We start from the raw sequence: 20511 nt of genomic DNA on the forward strand, positions 1-20511 counted from the left end.
TAGTACTCATGGAACCTTGGGCTGACCAGAGTATTGCCTGAATGCATTCTGCCAGGTGACAGGAACATGCCAGCATAATGCTTGAATCCTTACAATGGTAGGGAGCATGGCAGCAGTAAGGTAGGCATGGTGCTGGAACAGTAGTTGAAAGTTCACATCTACAAATAGGAGGAAGAGAAGCCCATCCTCAGTGACACATTCTCTACCAAGGCCACACCTTCCAATCCTTTCCAAAGAGTTCTACTAATAGGGGACCAAGTATTCAAAAGCTGTTTGAACAAGCCATTCTCATTCAAACTACCACAGCAATTAAAACCTTCCACAATGGGGCCTTGGTCTAACTTTCTAGCCTTCAGTCTACTTGTTATTGTTATTCATTGAATGATCCAGGTGTTTTTTGTGTGTTAGTGACTTTGTTCAAGATGCTCCCTAGAAGGCCTATTCTGGCTTTTTGGGGTTGTTTTGTTTTGGTTTTGGTTCTGCTATTGTTGTTAATTTAATGTAAGTTAGAGTAATCTTGGAATGCAAACCTCAGTTGAGAAATTCTTCCACTCAGTTTGCCTACAGGCAAGACTATATTTTCTTGATTCTTGATTGATATTGGGGAACCCAGAGCATGAGAGATGGTACCTCCCTAGAAAGGAGGTCCTGAGTTGTAAAAAAAAAAAAAAAAGCAGCCTGAGCGAGCCATTGGGAGAAAGCCAATAAACAACACTCCTCCACGATCTCTGTTTCAGTTCCTCCCTCCAGGAACTTGTCCTCACTTCCTTCAAAGATAGAATCGGATGTAGAAGATTAAGCCAAATAAATCCTCTCTTCCACAAATTGCCTTTTATTATGAAATTTTTTAATCAATAGAAACCTTAGCTAAGACTAAATGTGGTACCAGGTGTCAGATCCAAATGAAACTCTAATTCCTCACACTCCTCTAAAGATGGTCCAAATATCCAGAAATGAGCTCAACCTAGACTTCAGGATGATCTCTGGTAGAGAGATAAAAGTCAGCATTCCCCAGGAACTTGTGAAACCAGTTCCTATCTACCGAAAGGAATCATTTCCCTTACCTCTGGCAGAAGGGTAACAGGGCTCTGCTTCAACATATACTTGTGGTTACTCATCAGATCACACGCTGGTCTCCAGGCTTCCTCAGTATTACAAGTACCTGTTACATATCTCAAAGACAGCACCCTGGCTTGCTGACTTATCACCTCCCCAGTCTTCCCTCTTCCCAGATACCTGTTTGTTATCTTCATATTATCAAAGTTCCCCTGCCCACCACTGCCCCTGCTATTCTTACTATGCTTTTTATATTCTCCATCCCCTGTTAGTCTCCCCTGTCTTGCTGATAGCTCTAGCCATGTCCAGTCAGTTGGCCATGTTCACTCTATTTTCTCTGTCTGCTCTGTACTCTTGCAGACGCCTCTGACTGTTCTCTTTTTATATCCATAATAAACCCTTTCCCATATCATGAAGTGATCATGTTGGAAATTACTGTGTCCACTCACATATACCAGGATGGTGGAATATTATTGTGACACACCTAACTATGTGCTCTTAGGATTGCTGTGGTATTTGGACTTGGGGTGTGAAAAGCCATTAGGTGCTCAGAGCTCAATATGCTGTTTCATGGAAGCTTGGAAGATGAGAATGTTGAAAGTAATGTAGATGATGGAAGCCTGGCCTGTGAAGTTTCACAGGGAAGCAAAGGCCCTACAAGAGCAATTCATGTTATATGACAAATTAAGAACCCGTGGTTCTGATCACCTGTGGCTGAAGTATCGGCTGTGATTAACAAGAGGCTAGAACCATTAAATTGAAACCTTTGCTTTGCTGAGACAATCCATACTGACCAGCTGGGTCTGATAAGCATCAATGAAGCAGATCTTCTTGGAAGATCTGTGGTTCAGAGAGGGTCAAGTGTGTACCTGGTGCTTGACTCCAAACTTGGTATTAAATAAATGTCACCCAGGTGGTACAGGTTTTGTAGGCATGAAGATCTGAAACTTGGCTATGTGAGAGACCATTGGTGAGGGTGCAGCCTCAGTCATAGCAGAATCCCCAGAACTGAAGGGGTCATGGAGAGAAGTTGAGGCTTGACATTATGTGGCAGAGTCCAAATTCCTGAAGAGCCCAGGAGAGGCTATCAGTAAAGATTCAGCTCAGGTGAAATGGAGACCCTAACATACTGGAGATTCCATTATCATGGGGTGACCACCTAGGGCAGCAGAAGCTGTGGAGTGGAGCTGTCCTGAGTCTGTGAGATGAGCTATGTGTGCTGTGAATGTCAGAACCCAAGAAGTGGAGCTGTACCTGCTCTTTGAGCCCAGGAGATAATGAGTGTCTGACACTGAGCCTTTTATGCTGGTGGACTTTGGTTTTGCATTGTCTTGAATGTCATTCTCTCTTGGCATAGGAAATTATTTAACTTGTTTTTTTTTAGTTTAAAGAAACCCACAGATGAGAGGCATTGGATTATTTAGAAAATGATTGGACTTTGAAAGAAATTTGAATGCTTTAAAGAGATTGAATTTTTTTTCAAGTGATTGGACTTTTAAAGACTGTGAGACTTTCAAAGGTTAGGATATGTTTTATATTGAGATATATTAAGTTATGGTTTAATAGTGATGTGTTTGTCAAGTTGACAATAGGTTAATTGTCTTAGTTTTGTTTTATTTTGCCAACTTGACACAAGATAGAGTTATCTGGGAAGAGGAACTACAACTAAGAAAATTCTTCCATCTAGACTGCCTGTAGGCAAGTAAGTCTACAGGGTCTGTTATTGATTAATGATTAGTGTGGGCAAACTCTTCGTTTCACTGGGGCAATCCATATTGATCAGACAAAGAATCAGCTGTGAATAAAAAGAGACTAGCATCATTGAGGCAAAATATTCCAGGAAGTGTTTCCTCAGGTTCACTACATAGCAGTTGTGGTGCAGAGGGGCCCCACAGATGTACGTTGTTCTGGTAGCTCTGGTAGCCAAACTTGGTATTGTGTAAGAGCTCCCCAGGTAGTACTGGTAAAAGGCACGGAGGGGTCATGGAGAACAGCTGAAACTTGACATTGTGAAAGGCCATTGGTGACAGTGCAGCTTCAGTTGGTCATGGACAGAGTTGAGGTTTGCCCCAGGTAGCAGTGTTAGAATCCTTAAAGAGAAGTCAGGATAGACTGTTGGTGGAGGCTGCATCCAAGTTACAGTGGAGACCTCAGCATTTTGGAGATAGTAGTAACAGGGGTAATCACCAAGGACAGCAGCAGGTGTGGCACAGAGACAGCCTGAGCAATGAGACGAGCTACATGTGCTGTGGATGGCTGAAACGGAGTGGAACTGCCAAGTTCCTTTGCGGCCCAGAAGATCATGAGTGAGTTCTAGACATCAAACACTCTTGAGTTTTGCTGTTGATTTGGTCTGATTGTGACTGTGCCCTGGTCCTTCCCTCTTGGCCCCTCCCCAGGAACCCATGGTTAAGAGACTTTAGAATTTTACAGAGAATTAGAACTTAAGAGAGACTTTGGCTATTTAAGAGAGGGCATTTTGGAGAGGCTTTGTACTTTGACTGATAGAGACTTTTGGTGTCTTAATGAGATTGAACTTTTAAAGTTTTTTTGTTTGTTTTTGTTTTTTCTGAGACAGAGTCTCTATATATAGTCTTGGCTATAATATAACTCACTATGTAGACCAGGCTACTCTCAAAAACACAGAAATCACCATACAGAGGAGGATCTGTTTCCAGTGTGCTCATGGAGCTGATGGCTATTTCAGGAGACCTAGTTCCAAATTATCCCATGTGGCTCTTACTAGACTTCAATCCATTGTGCACTGCTGAGATGAAATTCTTTGCTTCATGTCAAGCCACATGCATCTCTTCACAACTCTGCTCACAACATGACATCTTGCTTTATTCTTATGGACAGAAACTATCCATAAGTCTCCAAGGCTCAAAGATATACTTTTATTTTATTCTTTCTTTTGTGACAAGGATTTATGCAGCTCAGGCTGGCCTTGAGCTCACTATGCACTATGCACAAGGATAACCAGATCCTTGAATTCCAGATCCCCACACCTTTCTCTTCCCATGCTAGGATTACAGGTATAGACTCCCATGTCCAGCTGTCCCACATTGTTTCAATCTAATTTAATTCTGTTATTTAATCTAGGAAGTCTCTTGCACAACTTCAGACCCATTTTACCCACGAGATGTGACTCCCTAAATACCACATACAAGGACATAAGAGGCTTCCATGGAGTGGTGAGGACTAGAACTGATGCCATTGGAAATTATCTCCAAAGCTACCTATTTCAAGAATCAAGTTAGACTACCACTCAGACCTTGTATGGCCACAGGAGGCTCTGCCTGGCTCTGCTGGAGCTGAGCACTTTTCTTGTAGACATAATTCTGTCCATGGAGACAGAACTACATTATTAAAAAATAATTCTTACTTTTCTGAAGGTAAAATACAACCACACCATTTTCTTCTTCCTTTCTTTCTCCCAGACCCCTGCCTCCACCATCTCTCATATCCATGGCCTTTTTCTTGAACTGTTGTTACATATGTATTTTACATATTATTTGTATTAATATTATTTTAAGTATATTAATCCAGCTTAGTTTTATAATGTTATTTGTTTGTACATGAAGTCTTGTCAACATGGCTACCTAAACAAGAATTGAACAATGACAACTCCAAGGCAGGTTAGCACGGAAGAGTTAAATCTCATGGGGACTCAACTCTAAATAAATGACAGGCAACTATGGGATGCTGAAGGAGGCCCCAGGGAAGGTCCTCCAACTGATTATTGCTAATTGGACAGAATTACATTTCAAAATACATCTGCTAAACAGGTACCTCTGTGAAAAGAGTAGGGGATTTTAGAAAACAGAAAGTCTAAATTGCTAATTTAATTACTGGTGGTCTCCCTGGCCTTTATACACATGCAAGCATACATACATGCATTCATGCACCTAATTATAGACAAACCCAGATTCAACTCTCCTGAGCAGCCTGCCTCATTCCTCTTGTGCATATTGGGGTCCTGAAAATACTTCTATATGAGTGAAACATAAGAAAGCTTATATTTAAGAAATGATGTCTAAAAATAAGGAAGTCTTGGCTTGGATCCAGAGCAAGTTAGTGGCAGAGAGAAGGAGGAAGGACTAGTTTGGAAGATGGAATTCTGATACTGACAAGGCCTGTTGTTTGCAGCCTTTTCTGTAGTCTTCAAAAGAGGTGAAGCCTTAAGTGTGACTGGGGTTTGCTGGGAATAGAGAAAGAGGTGCTGAGAATGAGTAGTTTCAGCCCAGGAAAAGAACAATAAGACAGATGAGGCCATGCCCAGGGTAGGCCAAGTGCAGATCCAGTGAGCTCTCTCAGATCTCCATCATATGGCATCTGCATGGAAGTATGGGACAAAAGCAACTGAGGAAGCAGATCCTCAGGAGGGAGTGGGTGAGGGCCGGTGCTGGAAAGAGCTGGGAAGGATGAGGCCAGGGCACGTAGGGGAGGATAAGGCCCTTCTACCTCACAAGAGATGAAAGGGAAAGCCCTGTGAGCTTCTTGAGGACGCATAAGTGGCCAATTGCTTTAGATCAGAGAGGACCCTGACAGGAAGACAACCCCATCTGTGTTTGGAGAAACTAAGGTGGGGTGGACATTGAGATTTAAGAACCAGAAGGTAACTTATATAACTGCTGTGGGGAGCAACAGGACATCAAAGGACTGCAAATAAAAGGCAGGTGGGAAACAAGGCCCTACCACATGGGATGCTGGGACTTCGGGAGCTAGTCACACGTGTCCTTGTTCCAGAGTGTAGCTGGCCCATGCAGACCTTGACCAGCCCTCTGTGATTCTAAGATGGTTAGATCTCCACTGCTTTTCCTCAGACCTATGGAGATGGGGGTGTTAGTTTCTGGAAAGAACTGTGAATATAGAGAACAAGCTGTTCTCCCCTTTCACCCAAGGCCTATGGTATGGGCAGAGGGCAAGAAGAAATGGTATATTCAGAGCAACAGAAAAGGTGTTCCCCAAGCGAGTTTCAAAACATCCATGAATGTGTTGCCTGGAATCCAGTTATAGGATGATACATTCAGGTTGTCAATGGCACATTCTGCTATGTACTTGAGAATGAATGAGCTTGAGCTGTGACTTCAGCTGCTTAAGCAAATGTCAAGAGCACAGTTGCTGGGCTGTTAAGAAGAACAACAGTGGTTGTTACCCTTTGCAGCCATGCTGCCTGGGTTCTCAGATTTCTTCTAAATAATCGCAGGGCCCTGGGTGAGTCACAACTCTTGGTGCTTCGTTTTCCTATCTCAAGTTGGTGATGACAGTGTTGTCTGTCTCATGCGGTTGTTGTAAAGAGTCTCTGGTAAACAGAATTCACTACTTATTCGGCACTGGCTGTGTTGGTTTGTTCAGAATCGCATTCCATGGTGAATTTGTGGAAGCATTGGCTGTCAGAGAAGTGGTTGATTTTTTTCCCCTCCATGTTCTGTCTGCTTCCCTAGTCTCATGAGCAACTTCTTCTGGTAGCAGATCCTGGCCTTCTCCTTGGATTTCTCCTCCAGAGTATCTTTCACTGCCTGACCCTCCAGTTGACCTCATGAGCTAGATGACCCATGCAAGCAAATTTCCTGGTAGGTGTTGGCCACATAACCTTGAGGATGTCAGGGATCACCATCTGATTCTTTTTTCTGTCATAGGTGGAGGGATTCCAACCAATACCTGGAGTCGGCCCATGGCAGCCTTGCCTTGGTGGTCTTGTGGGGCATCATACCTTGCAAAGTACGTCAAAAGTTGCTGCTAAGGCTCAGAAGTGGCAGGGACCTCAGGAAGGGTTGGTATTCATCCACTTTCAGAGATAGATCAGATAACTTACCTTGCTTTTGTAGAAGCTGCCATAAATGTTGATGCCCTCACAGCACACAACCATTACCTCTCAGCCCAGAAGTATCCTCTTGGCCACAATGGCTGGCAGGAGGCCCAGAAGATGTCCTCCATCCTCTGCCATCTGACACTCAACATGCCCTTCTGACATTGGCAGCCACCTGGGAAAGATACAGTGCAATTTGATCATAAGCCTATTACACTCTTTATCCCCTCCCCTTTGGCCCCCTCTCCCCAGCATAATGCTTAAAAATGTCCATTATTTTTTTTTCAAGGTGGATCAAATATGTAGTGTCTGTCATCTTTCATTCCAGGTTCGAGCCCAAGGACTGGCACATAGTAGGCTCAGGGCAAATAACAATGTGAATGCAGGTTTCAATGCCCATGCTGATGCACTGAGGTAGAGAATAATTAATGTAGCTGTCATAGCAGTGGAGGAGTGCCAGAGCTAGCATCTCCTGTCCCAAATGAGCTAATTATTGAGGTGACTGAGAGCTTTTCACTCTGAGAAAAAAAAGTGCTACATTGAGTTTAATTTTTATTCTGTCATAAAAATGTCTGTGGCGTGGGAGGGGGCTTCAGGAAAGTGGCAGGGATAAGTGAAGGGAAAGCAGTATCTGCAAGAAGACTCACTCATGTGCACCTCAACTGTAGATTTCCCATTCACAGGCACGGAGCCTTATTTGAGCCCCCAAAACCTTCTTCTTCCAATAAGCATATATGGTAGCTGATTGATTAAGGGAGACCTTTTAATGAAGGCATTAATCAAAGAAACTCCCCAGCGTCCGAGGGAACCTGTACTAATTAGATTGCCAGAACACCCACGGGCAGCTCCAAGGCTGTAGTGCGGGATGTCGTGGGTTGTTGCTGCTGCTACTGTCCTTTCCTCCCCTTTAGGTCCAGTTTGTTAAAAGCCCTGTAGTAAATGGTCAGCCCCAGATGTCTGCCAGCCTAACCCCAGCCAAGACCGGGGGAGGTGGAAAGTATTCCAGCTCTCTGCAGTTTCCAAGGAAGATGGAGACAGCTGTGCTAAGTTTCCAGCCTCTCTCTCCTGTGGCTTAAACAGTGAGGGTTCTGGCTCCCTCCTTCACTTCTGTCCTTCATTTTCTATCCTTCCATACTGACCAACACTCTCTCATCCTCAGTGTTCTCTAGAAACTATTTATGTATATTTATGTATATGTAGCTTATATTTGATATGTTGTATATGTATGTTCCCTGAAATTACACATATTATATGTCAAGATTTATTTATTCTTGCCATGAGTGATTATCCTATGTGCCAAGCATCTGCCATCTTGGCAGATTCAGCTGCACCCTCTTGCAAAAGATCATCCTAGTGGCTTATCAAGAGTTTGTACCCTGGGAGGCCTGGGGCACAAGATTCTTTCCTGAGTACACAACTGATCTCTACTATCCACAAGCTATGCACTTGGCTTGGGAGAGGGACTAGGGGATGTAGAAGAAGGTGGATGGATAGTAGGAGGGACTCATCAATAGGCTACTGTGCAAGCCCTCATCCCTACTGGGTAAGGCTTTTCAGGTGCTACAGATTGAGAGAGACACACCCATATCCCAGTAACTTCTTACCTAAGCTCTGTAGGAAAGCCAACAAATTAATTGGTTTCCCATCGTGACTTTGTTTGGCTTGTCTTTGGGACCTCAGGAAGAGGGGAAGAGATGCTTTACATCTCTTTTAGCAACAACTCTGATGTATTGAGTGGTGGCATTGTGCTATAATAAGCAGTAAGTTAGGCCTGTATGCTCCAGGCTCAGGCAAAAGCTGACCATAAAAACAAGTATTTTTTTTCCGTGAAAACCAAGTGTCTTGATTCCAAGGCTCTCAGCTGTGCCCTACAGATATCCTCCAGAGCAATCTCCTTTTATGTAAAGTTAACTGACTGCAGACATTAAGCACATTTACAAAATAAGTGACAGTGACACAGGAGATTCATTCATTATTTGATACAGCCCAGCCACACTGGCACAGGTAGCTATTGTGCTAGCCTTTACCCCATTTAGCTTCCAATATTGTTCAGGTAGGTAGGCAAGTGTCACAGTCCTAAGGCTGCTCTAGGTTGTAGGCTATGTCTTGTTTATTTCCACATATTAGTAAATACTGACAAAATTAAACAGGAACTTTGATCCATCTTAAGGTCTTAATACTAGGTGTTGCGGCCTCTCTCACACACAAGCCATTCAGTCTTGTACTCAGTGTTTATGTGGAAGCTCCACTCAGGCTGTTTAAGACTTGGTACCCTGATCTGATTTATTTTATCAGAAGAGAGACTTGATATCTGGGCACAGAAACCTTTCACTCCTTACACACATGTGTTGTCTTTTGCATGTTTCAGGCACTTGAAGAGGGCAGGTGTGGAGTACAGATACTATGAGCTACCCCTCTTGTGAGGAGACAGAGTCACTGACACTGTACACATATGTGCACACGCACTATCATAGGATGATGGAAACATTGACAAGGCTTCTCTGAAATGGCATAGGACCTCTAGTGAGAGGTGAAGAGAATGGAGAAGAAAACAGCTGGATAGCAACACAACTTCCTCATGAAGAGAAGACATGTAAACTCCTATCAGAATGGATGCCGGGGTGGGAGATGGGAAGGAGCCCATATGTGAATGGGTGGGAAATTTGGCCAGAAGCAAACTGGTAGCTCCAGGGTAGGCTTCCCACGTGGGAAGCCCTCGCTCCTGTTCCTGGTTCCTGTGTGCTGAATCACAAGAGGAGAAAGGAATCTTACACCTCAGACTGATTGGGACCAAACAAATCAATGTATTATGCCTTATGTCTGTAACTGTCACCCTGTCCCATCTCCTGTCCTTCCCCACATCACAAATAGACTCTTTCCAAGTAATAAGAATTCAATAGAACTTTGTAACTTGCAAAATGTTTCATACATGCTCTACTACCTAATCCTTGGGAAGAAAAAGATTGTCAACACTGAATCCTATTTCATGGATGAAACTTAGGTCCAATGAGGTTCCATGCCTTGAGCAATGACTGTAGGCCAATATCATTGCAGATATTGTATTCCTAAATCTCACCCCAGTGTCTTCCCACTCACAAGAAAAACCATTGTCAGTATGTTAGTTTCCTCCAGCTGTTATAATAAAGTCATCCATCTATAAATACAGGAAATGACACTAGATAGGGGTTGTGTAAGGTTAACAAAGTAATGCAAAGGTTAGCTGCATGCTTTGGGCACATTCACATTTCTTTGTTGCCATAACTACATAGAATAATGAACAGAGTTGCTGTAATCCCAAACAAGATCAAGATATTTAAATATGATTATCTTGGACCAGGAAACCTTCCCAAATTGCCTAGAATTTTTCTAAAGGGTAAAAAGCATCTGTAGCTGCATTGTACATGCCACATTTCTAGCATGAGTAGCAGAGAGATGATCAGTGCTATGGTTTAGGGCAAGGAGTTTCAAATGAGCACAAAGATGGTTAGACATTTCAGGGGCGCCAGGGAGAGATTAGGGCTTGCAGCCAAGAAATATAGATTCCCAATCCTCCATCAACTTCTAACCAGCTTAGAGGTCAAAATGCAAAGGTCAGACATAGATGGTGTGGTCCTATAGGAGCCATTCACCAGCTATGTGACCTTGGGTAACTCCCTCAAAAGCTGTTACATGGGTAGAGTGAGTTCAAGTTCATGTCTCTCGTGAACATGCTTAGATTGGATTGGTTCTTTTTTCCTCCTCTTTTGCTCTGATGTACCCTCTCATTACTTTTGAATGGTTTTGTATTTTGTTTTATTTGTTATGGTACCAAAGGAAACTGGAATAATATTTTGAAGGGATTCTAAAAAGGGAAAAAAATCACTTTTAAAAAACAAACAAAAATAGGTTCTTAAACCTATTTTTAGTGGCTTACCTAAAATGCTCATGTCTGTAGCATTTATTCCACAAATATAGGACTGGTCCTGTCACAATTAAGTACTTGGTTACATAGCACAGATACCAGCTGCTCATCCAGGAGTGTTTTCAGGAGTTCTTGGCAAGTACTTACAGAATGAACCTAGCTGTCTGTCAACTGGCTAAGAAAACAGGGGCCTGTACATGCAGTATCATTATATTCATCCAAACATTAAAGAAATGTTATGTTTCTAAGCCTCAGGACCACTGTCTTCATGCAGTGTTCAGGCTCCCTAGGTTTTCCTGGTGCTTTCTCTTGTTTGAGTTTCACCTCCATCCTGCCTGTGTTCTGGAGGGCACAGAAGTTTGGGATTACAGACCAGGTTGGTATGAAGAGACAATGCTTCACAAGAACGGTTCTTTGGTGTTGGTGTTGAGTCTAAAACCTGGTCTCCAACACACTCCACGTTGCCTTTTGGCTTAGAATTATGAGTTCAAATGCCACCCCAGAGTCCTGCACAGGAGGTGTAGGTAATTCCTCGTAGTGGAGCTCACACCTGAGAGCCCATATTTGTGGGGGTACTGGGCTCAACCCAGTACCTTGTTATCTACCACCTGCCGTATCTGTTTCAAAAATCAGTCTTCTTGGTCAGCAGCCAATTTCCACATTTGTTCTTCTTTACTAACTACTTTTTTTTTAACCTGTGTGTTGAGAGCAGCTGGGGTTTTCCCCCCCTTTTCAGCTAATATAAGATAAAGAACACTAAATTAAATCATAGTTTTATTTGGAATACAGTATACATTCACTAGAGCTATTTACTGAAGTCATTCCCGCAGCAGGTCCTGCACTCAATTCTGTGGGAACATAAAGTTAACCAAAGGCAGACATGACAGCAGAGTAACTTCCTGTCTCAAGGGATGACAGGACCCACACAGGGGTGGCAGCAAGGGGGCCAGTGATGCTGAATGGCTACAGTATAAAGTGGAAATCACATTCCTGAGCCCGAGAGGACAGTGTGTATTCTTCATAGTCTTTCTTCACCAGAGAAATTGATCCTGCAAAGCACCTGGAGCTGTACTGTTTGAAAGAATGTTCATCCATGTTGGAAATGTTCAGTACGTATGCTACCTGATGCAGAACCCTTGAAAACAGTGCATCAGCAGCTGCCCACGCACTTAAAGTAAATTATGATTGTATTAGACTTCACTGCAATGGACAGTGCAGATCTGAGGCTGCTGTAGACAGTTGTTTAGGACCAAGTCATTGTGGGTGGAGCTCCCTGGGCTTTGCAGTGTCGTCTGCCACTCCCTGTTTCTCTGGACTGTACAATGGAGGTGTAGGCATATACAGACGGGTCTTCTGATCTGCCAGCAACACAAGGTTGTCAGTCAGTCTCTCCAGTATTTCCATGTGGTTACCACCAGCAACATGCCCTTTTCCTTTGTGTATTCAAATCCATAGAGTGTGTATGGCAAGGAGCGGTTTGGGGAAAGTGCTCAGGCCAGACCGAGAGGCAGAGTTGTCCCAAAATCAGGGGTCAATCCATGTGGCCGCAAGTTGTGTGACACTGTTCTGAGTAGTAATGAATACCTGATGACAGGCCAAAGGAGGGACATCACTAAAGTAGAGCTTAGAGAACCCACATGTTTATTGTGGCCACTTACAGTGAAGGGGCAAGTGCTCACTCATAGGGCAGGCATGACTAAAAGACAGCTGCATAGCCAAAATTCCACCCCAGCATGGATAATGCCTCCAAAAAGCTGGGGCCTGGAGGTTGCTGCACAACTTGCAGGCAGATACAGTGTTTCTCAGTAGCCCATGCTGCTGTTACAAGCTTTGGGAGGAAGGGACCTAGTACATTTAGTTAGCTTCAGGGCTTTCCTGGGGCTTCTGAGTTGTTTACTTCCTCAGTCTTAATGACCTTCACACTAGAACTACCTGAGGCTTAAGGAGCTTCCCGGCAGGATGTTTCACCTCCCTCTAGGACATCCAGAGTCTTAACATCATTGCAGGATGAAATGTTTTATCATAGAGGAAATTGCTATGCGATACAGCAGGAAGGAAAATTGAACTGGACACGATGACTCTGTGGTCCAGCCCTGCATTGAGCTGTCTCCATGACCCAGGGCAGTCTGTTTCTGTTTCTCGCTGTGGGCCTCAGTTTCCCTTTCTATAAATATAGAGGTTACATTTCCTTATTTTTTTCATCAGCTCAAAATTGCTACAAATAACCTGGTAGCAGAGACAGTAATTTAGATAGCAGGAAAGGAGAGCTTAGAGATTTATTTCCTGGTATGAAGCATGGGGCAAAACTAATTTAAACAGTAATAATAAAAAGAAATTGTGATGAGTCTAAAGCTGTGGTGGTATTATTGGCAGGAAGCTGGTGCTACTGGTAAGATAAGCAACAGTAGGAAACAAATGCCAAGACAGTTGCAGAGGAAGAGAGGAAAATGCCAAGAATCGATAGGAAAAGTACGTAGAGGGCAAAGGTGGAGGCCACAGAAGGGTAAGAGAGTAAAGAAGTTAAGAGCCCCACCAGCCAGTGATGCTGAAGTTGAGGCAATCAGTCCTCTTCGGTGGGAGTGACTGGATCAGGGGTGACCGTGGCATGCCCCGGTGTGGTGCAGAATTCCAACTTCTTCAGATGGCATCAGAAAGCACAGAGAAGGAGGATACCATTGGGAGCTGTCTCAATTCATTTGCCATAGACTACTGTTTACTGAGCCCTCTACTGCCTCTAGCTGGGAATCCAAACCATGGGTAGAGCATAAGCAAAACTATGCTGCCCAACCTCTTCCCAGCTCTAATGTGACTAAGGTGGTGTTCGGGATGGGTGTTTAGTTAAGTTCCATGGGTGTTTCTATGAGTTTCTATTTCTTGAGCCAAGCCATTATGCTAACCAAGATATACAGTGGCAATGTAGGCAGCCAAGGCCACTCTTCAGTAGGAGTTGATGTTTTCCAAAATGAGAAAGAAAAAGAGGGAGGGGCTGGAGGGATGGTTCAGTGGTTAAGAGCACTGGCTGCTCTTCCAGAGGACCTGGGTTCTATTCTCAGCACCCAAGTAGCAGCTTATAATTGCTTGTAACTCTAGTTCTAGGGGATCTGGTGCCCTCTTCAGGCCTCTGTGGGTACCAGAGACACTCGTGGAAAACAGACATACATGCTGACAAAATGCCAACACATAAAATACATACTTTTAAAAAGAGAGAGTGTTGGGCCTTAGAAGACTCAAGCCCAGGGCCTAGTAAGCTCAGTGTAATTTCCTGAGCCTGATTTGAGTTTAGTGACGTGTCTCTGGCCAGCGACTTCTGTATGCAAATGACTCAGCGTAGCCAGATCTGGAACTGTCTCTGCCCAGCTACGCTAACGTGGTGGAATATTATTGCCCCTTACACCCCATCCCGAGGTCCCCACCCACTTTCTCAACACTATGTAAGCGCCTGCCTGTTACAATAAAAGGAGATCCTGCTTTGACAAGGCTCCTACTCCAGTGAGTAGGAGGGGGTTTGGGCCTTTGACACTCTCCATCACTCAGCCCCAGGAAAAGACCGTCTAAACTGGCCCTTCCACAACCCTATTTGCTGGAGGACCCAGCAAGAGAGAAAGAAGTGATGCTTAAATTTTCAGTTATAGAAAAATATAAAACAAAAGTTCTTATCTTGCAATCTACACAAAAAATCATGTGATGTGATAGGTTGAATTTAAAGCATGGGTTATAGTTTACCAACCCATGTTCTGGGGGTGCCACAGGAGACCTCTCAGAGGAGCTGGCAATGGTGACTCTTACATTTTTCCTGGGTGCCCTTTATTCAGTGGCTTTCTTGCAAGGAATATGGCCTGTAAGCAGACTCCAGTCCATAGCTATTCATTAGAGAACTAAAGAAAATCAGACTTGAAGCTGTTTCTCAAGCATATTTTTTCCAGTTATTGGATGCTGCCTTTACACTGAGAATCCATGTACAGGAAAAAGCAGTACTGGCTTTGGTGGAAGTTAAGAAAGATCTTGATGAAAACCACAGGGTACTGAACATCATCCATGCTAGATACAGTGTTTAGCACAACATGGTTTTCTGGTTTCCAATCCCATCCTTGCAGATATGCTGCATATTGTAAATACTCTCTGTTCCACGCAGATGTGTGAGCACCCTCAGCTACAAAATGAGTACATGCAGATGTGTGAGCATCCTCAGCTACAAAGTGAGTACACGCAGATGTGTAAGCACCCTCAGCTACAAAATGAGTACATGCAGATGTGTGAGCACCCTCAGCTACAAAGTGAGTACACGCAGATGTGTGAGCACCCTCAGCTACAAAATGAGTACACGCAGAAAGGGGTGCTGTGGGCTGCCAGGCTGTTTGGTGCAATTCTGTCATCCCTCCTTTACTTACCCACTGACTGCAGTCCCTGAGCAAGGAGATTCGTAAGCAGAATGGAAATCAACAAAAGCTTTTATAAACAATGATTATGAATTACAAGACAAGTGTAGTGTATAAGTTTCGGTTAAAACACCTGGAGGGCTGTTCCTGCAGAGGACACTGGTTCAGTTCCCGGCATCCACATGGTTACTCTCAACCATCTGTAGCTCCAGGTTCAGGGAATCTGATGCCCTCTTTTGATCTCTGTGGGCACCAGGTATACATGTTGTGCACAGACATACACGCAGGCAAAATACTCATGCACATAAAATAAATAATTATGTAAATAAATAAATATATAAAATGCACCTGATGGGTGGAAAAAGTCTTCTTGTGGGTCTTGCTTGCTTGCTGTGTTAAAATTTCATCAAAGCAAAGGAAAGTAGCAGCTGGTAGGGACAGTAACACCAGCATTTAGGAAACTGAGGTTTGGGAGCTTTTCATGTGAATGGAGACTGAAAGATCTGTTTCTGGAACAACTTGTGTGTGGCCCTTTAGGAATCAAAACCTTTATTATGAGAGTCCCCATAAAAGTCACATGTGACCTCATCAGCACTCCCCCTAAACACCTCACAGTGAAGGGTCGGATAATATTCTTGCTGGCTTGAAGTTAGTTTCATCAGTTAGAAGGACCAGCAGCATCATATTTTTCTTCCTCTAATGAGAAGCACTTGAAACGCATTGTAAGCCTTTGAGAGAAGAAATAATGAGCCATGGACTTTGTTTTGCCGTTATATGCAGCAGCTCGTCCTTTGTCATAGGGAGTGTTTGTTAAGGAGTTCCTGGTACTCATCCAGTCTTGTGATGACAACACTCATTAGATATCCAGCCTTTCTCCTGCTCTCAGGTTTTGGGAGAAACGCCCTGCCAGACACAAGCCAACTGCGCATGTGCACCTGCCTGTGGGCAGGTACCTTTCCCGTGCTAGCCTATTTTGCGGGAAATGCTGATGGGGAGGGGGTGCTGCTTTTCCACTTGATTTCCGAGCATGTTTACATTTTATAGAAAGAGTCTGCTGAATCAAGAATTGAAACAAGGGAGAGGAAGAAGGAAAGATTCCCTGAACCTGGAGCTACAGATGGTTGAGAGTAACCATGTGGATGCCGGGAACTGAACCAGTGTCCTCTGCAGGAACAGCCCTCCAGGTGTTTTAACCGAAAGTTATACACTACACTTGTCTTGTAATTCATAATCATTGTTTATAAAAGCTTTTGTTGTTTCCCATTCTGCTTACGAATCTCCTTGCTCAGGAACTGCAGTCAGTGGGTAAGTAAAGGAGGGATGACAGAATTGCACCAAACAGCCTGGCAGCCCACAGCACCCCTTTCTGCATGTACTCACTTTGTAGCTGAGGATGCTCACATTTACATTAAGCTTTTGCTTAAATTTGAGTTTTAGAAAAGGAATCCATATCTGGAACTTTAATCCCCTACATCTTCCCCAGGCCAGTAGCAGAGCCCTGCTTTAATCAAGTGCGTTTGTCCTGTAGCCGTGTGGTCCCTACCTTGTACTAACCTGTTCACTCTCATCTGTATCTCATTGTATACTAGAACATTCCCCCAGTGTAAGACAATGAAAGGGTACCCATTTTCTCTCTGTATTTGTAAGTATTATGCAAGAAACACTTAGGAATAATAGGACATTTATTTAATGCTGAAAACACATTTGTTAGAAAACTAATTGTTGTTTCCAACCACCTTTGATATTTCAAGAATAACTGAGAAAAAGTGAAGGCTTATTTCCTTCTCCTTTCCTGACAGTCTTAGATTAAAGCTGATGAAACAGAGTAATAGTAAGGAAGGACGTGTCCTCCAGGAATTAAGAAGGGAAATCAGGGGAGCCAAGAACCACTCGAGGAGGAGTCAGGAGACCGCAGACAAAGGGTTATATGTGGGCGGGTTCGAAGCTGTGTGTACGGACAGGTTTGAAAGGCAGGGTTGAAAGACCTGTGAGGGCTCCTGGGTAGACTAAGGTGAGGGCCTGTGCACCATGAAGTCCACCTTCCATGCTGCTCTGGTGTTCTGTGAAAGTCTACCTCTCTCTCATTTCTTCGAGTGAGGTTGATTTGGGAAAGCTAGAAGCAAAGGGACAGGAGACTGGGGGTGACCTGTGAGCAGAGTCACACCTGTGTAGGCATCTGATACCAAGAAGAAAGTGCACTAGATCTGTACACACATGTATTTAATAAATGTCTTTATATCATAGATCCACACCTTTGCTCATGGAAAAGCTTCATAGACAGGTGCCAGAAGTCTGCCATGGTCTCTATAAATGGTCTCAGTTAGGAGGAGTGTCCTAACTAAAGCACTGAGAAAGTACTGTTGGAACTTGGTTTCAATTGCATGAAAGGCCGTTCATCTTTTGTTCTCCATCCTTCCTTGCTCCGTAACTCCACTTTGCACACAGAAGAGGCTGGGGATGCTTGAAGGTTATCCACAGTCCCAAAGCTAATAGGTAAATTATTGAAATACAAAAATCACCATTCATTCTTAAGTTCAAATACAACTGATTCAAGCGAAGATCATCAGAAGAAGCTAAAACAATTAGGCAAGGGGTTGTAGGTAACAGAGGGAACAGAATATTCTCACAGGATAAAAACCTCACCAAATAAGTCACTAACTCAAGAAGGAAATTTTGTCATTGTGCCAGAAAAGGTGCTGGTCGATATGGTCGCCAGCAGCAGTGGGATAGGCTGCATTAGTGGCTCCCTGGACCACAGCTCCAAATTGGAAGTTACCCATGATTGCTTCCAGCCTAAAGGATTTTTAGCTGAATATAATCAAGCCTTTTAGCTCCAAGTTCCAATGTGCAGAAGTTCTAAGAAAGAAGAACCAGCTACATGACACATGAAGAAATAAACAGAGATGGCGGTGTAGCTTACCATGGCCTAGCATGAGTGAGTCCATCCCTGACTTGTGTTGTGTCCTACAGGACTACCACCAGAGCACTTTACAGATTTTAAGTGGAAGAGAACTCTTTTGAGTGTTGGCATTAGACTATGAAAAAATAAAGAGGATCTGACAGGGAAAGAAAGAAAAGCAACTACAAAAGAAGCTTGAGGCAATTCCAGCCAAGGACTCTCTGGTGACCGAGTGGAATTTGCATTAATTCCTTTGAAGTGGCAGTAGTATTGTAGCTAAGCAGAAGGGATTATTATTATTCCTGGAAGAATAAACATTTAGCTATTTGACATCTTTAACAACATCCATAACTGACTGGGCAATAGTACAGGAAAAAAAAAAAAAAAAAAAAAAACAAAAACAAAAAAAAAAAAAAAAAAAAAAACAAGATCTCACTGAAGATCATCATGGAGATGGCTTCCTGTTATTACTTTAACTTAAATTTTGCTTGGAAGTGTGTACTCAGTTCACCTCTCCCATGCCATATCACTTCTGCATACACTGTGTTTATGCCTGTGGGCAGACAGGCCCGAGCAATGGTGTCCCTCACCTCACAGTTACCACGCGGAACGAAGGCCCCTCCTCCTCCTTGGGTTTCATGTTCTTCTTTCTCTGCTTTGGTTATTTACTTACTCCAGAGCTGGAAGTTGAACCCTGGGTCATGTGCATGCCACTACTCCATCAACGAGCCACACCCCACTCTTTTCTCAAAGAGTCATCTTTGGGACTGGAGAGACTGTTGCTCTTCCAGAGGTCCTGAGTTCAATTCCAAGCACCCACGTAGAAGCTCACATCTATCTATGACTCCAGTTCCAGAGGACCTGACACCTTCACACCAATATACATAAAATAAAGTTAACTAAATTTTATGAAAAAAGTGAGTAATCTTAGTCCACTAAATTTAAAACCAGACTTTCCTCTTATTTGATACAAATTTTAAAAATCAAAATTTTCCTCCAGTTCTGTTTTAGCTGCATCCCAAAAGTTGTAACACATTCAGTCTATGCTGAATATTTTCTGAGTTCACGTTCCATGTCTCATTTGATCCAATGAATTATTTATGTGTACTCTTTTATTTTTAAATATGTGTGGGTTTTTAATTATCTTTGATAATTAATTTCTAATTGATGTGCCATGATTATTATATTTCTTAAAACCTGGCTTGTGAGCAGATGGTCAATCTTTGTAAATATTTCATGTAACCTTGAAATAGTAGGATATCTAGAAGTTGAATTATATAGAGCTTGGGTTTGAGCATCATGAGATTCAAACACTGGTCTTACCCAGATATTGCTTACTTAATTTATCAGGCATCAAGCCACCCACCCTATTTTCACACTTTCTTCTTTGGAAGCGAACCTTTCCCTGTTTATATCTTTTGAGGATGTGCTCTTAGATGTGTGGGAGATACAGAGTCAAAGTTCTCACAAAGACTGGGAGAGGAGACTGCCACTGTAGAGAAGTTTACTGAGACATGATGCATCACCAGAGCATGGAGAGGTTTGTTTTAATTCATGGTTTAAGAGGCTCAGCTTATGGTGATGGGAGTGGCACAGAGTGTGAGGGGGTGGTAGCATTGCCAGGGCAGACAAGAAGCTGAGCCCTCAGACTAGAAGCAGAATCAGTGTTACACCCCAAAGGTCCATCCCTGGGGACCAGCCTCTCTCTCTGGATGCTCATAACTTTCCCATCAGCACCACCAGTTAGAGTCTAAGCACACAGACACATCAGCCTAGGAGGACAGGTCACACTCAAACAACAACATAGTAAATTATTTTTAACATGATTTTCTGAATGTGGTCCCTTGCTGGAAAGGAACACTCTGTACATACAAGAAAATGTTAACAAAACCCGGACTTAAGTTAGTAAGGACACTGGCTCATTGGTTATGATGAATGTATAATTTTAGTGACAGGGAAATCTGGGCGTCTAGAAGCCCAGTCTTTATTAGCTTTGGGACTTCTCTGTGAATCTAAAATCACTCCAAGATTTAAGAAATATATCCAGATAGTAACCCAACATCTGTGGCAATTTTCAGAAAGCCGGTACAAAATCCTGGCTAAATATTGACCATATTCCTACCAAGACTAGAGGGGAAAACATCAGGAAATTTATGGTATTGAGAGAAAAAGAAAGATTCTGTGAATAAGAAACCACAGACTAAAGATTTTTGTTTCAGTTCATTTTTGCATTGCTGAGTGCGAGCCGACTGATTTTGACTCCCTGGCCCGTGTCAGCACAGCAAGGGAGGAAGGGTGAGCAAGGCTGAACAAAGCAGACACCTCACCAGGACCAGGAAGCCAACAAAAGGGGGCATGTCTGCTCTAGGTTGGCATTTTCTTCCTTCCTCTTTTAGTCCATCCAGGCTTATGGGATGGTGCCACCCATATTTAGGGCAGGTGCTCCCTTTAACTGCACTCCTATGGA

At 43.3% G+C, this 20511-nt stretch overlaps 1 protein-coding gene and 1 pseudogene across 1 annotated transcript in view; one reads left to right on the forward strand and one right to left on the reverse strand.

Moving 5' to 3' along the window:
• St6gal1 (ST6 beta-galactoside alpha-2,6-sialyltransferase 1) overlaps positions 1-20511 on the forward strand; it is a 766154-nt gene that overhangs the window by 560387 nt on the left and 185256 nt on the right. The gene's annotated exons all lie outside the window — the stretch shown is intronic.
• On the reverse strand, positions 6453-7033 carry LOC127227227 (60S ribosomal protein L13a-like; annotated as a pseudogene).

This window comes from Phodopus roborovskii, unplaced genomic scaffold (assembly GCF_943737965.1).
Source record: "Phodopus roborovskii unplaced genomic scaffold, PHOROB, whole genome shotgun sequence".
Lineage (NCBI taxonomy): Eukaryota > Metazoa > Chordata > Mammalia > Rodentia > Cricetidae > Phodopus > Phodopus roborovskii.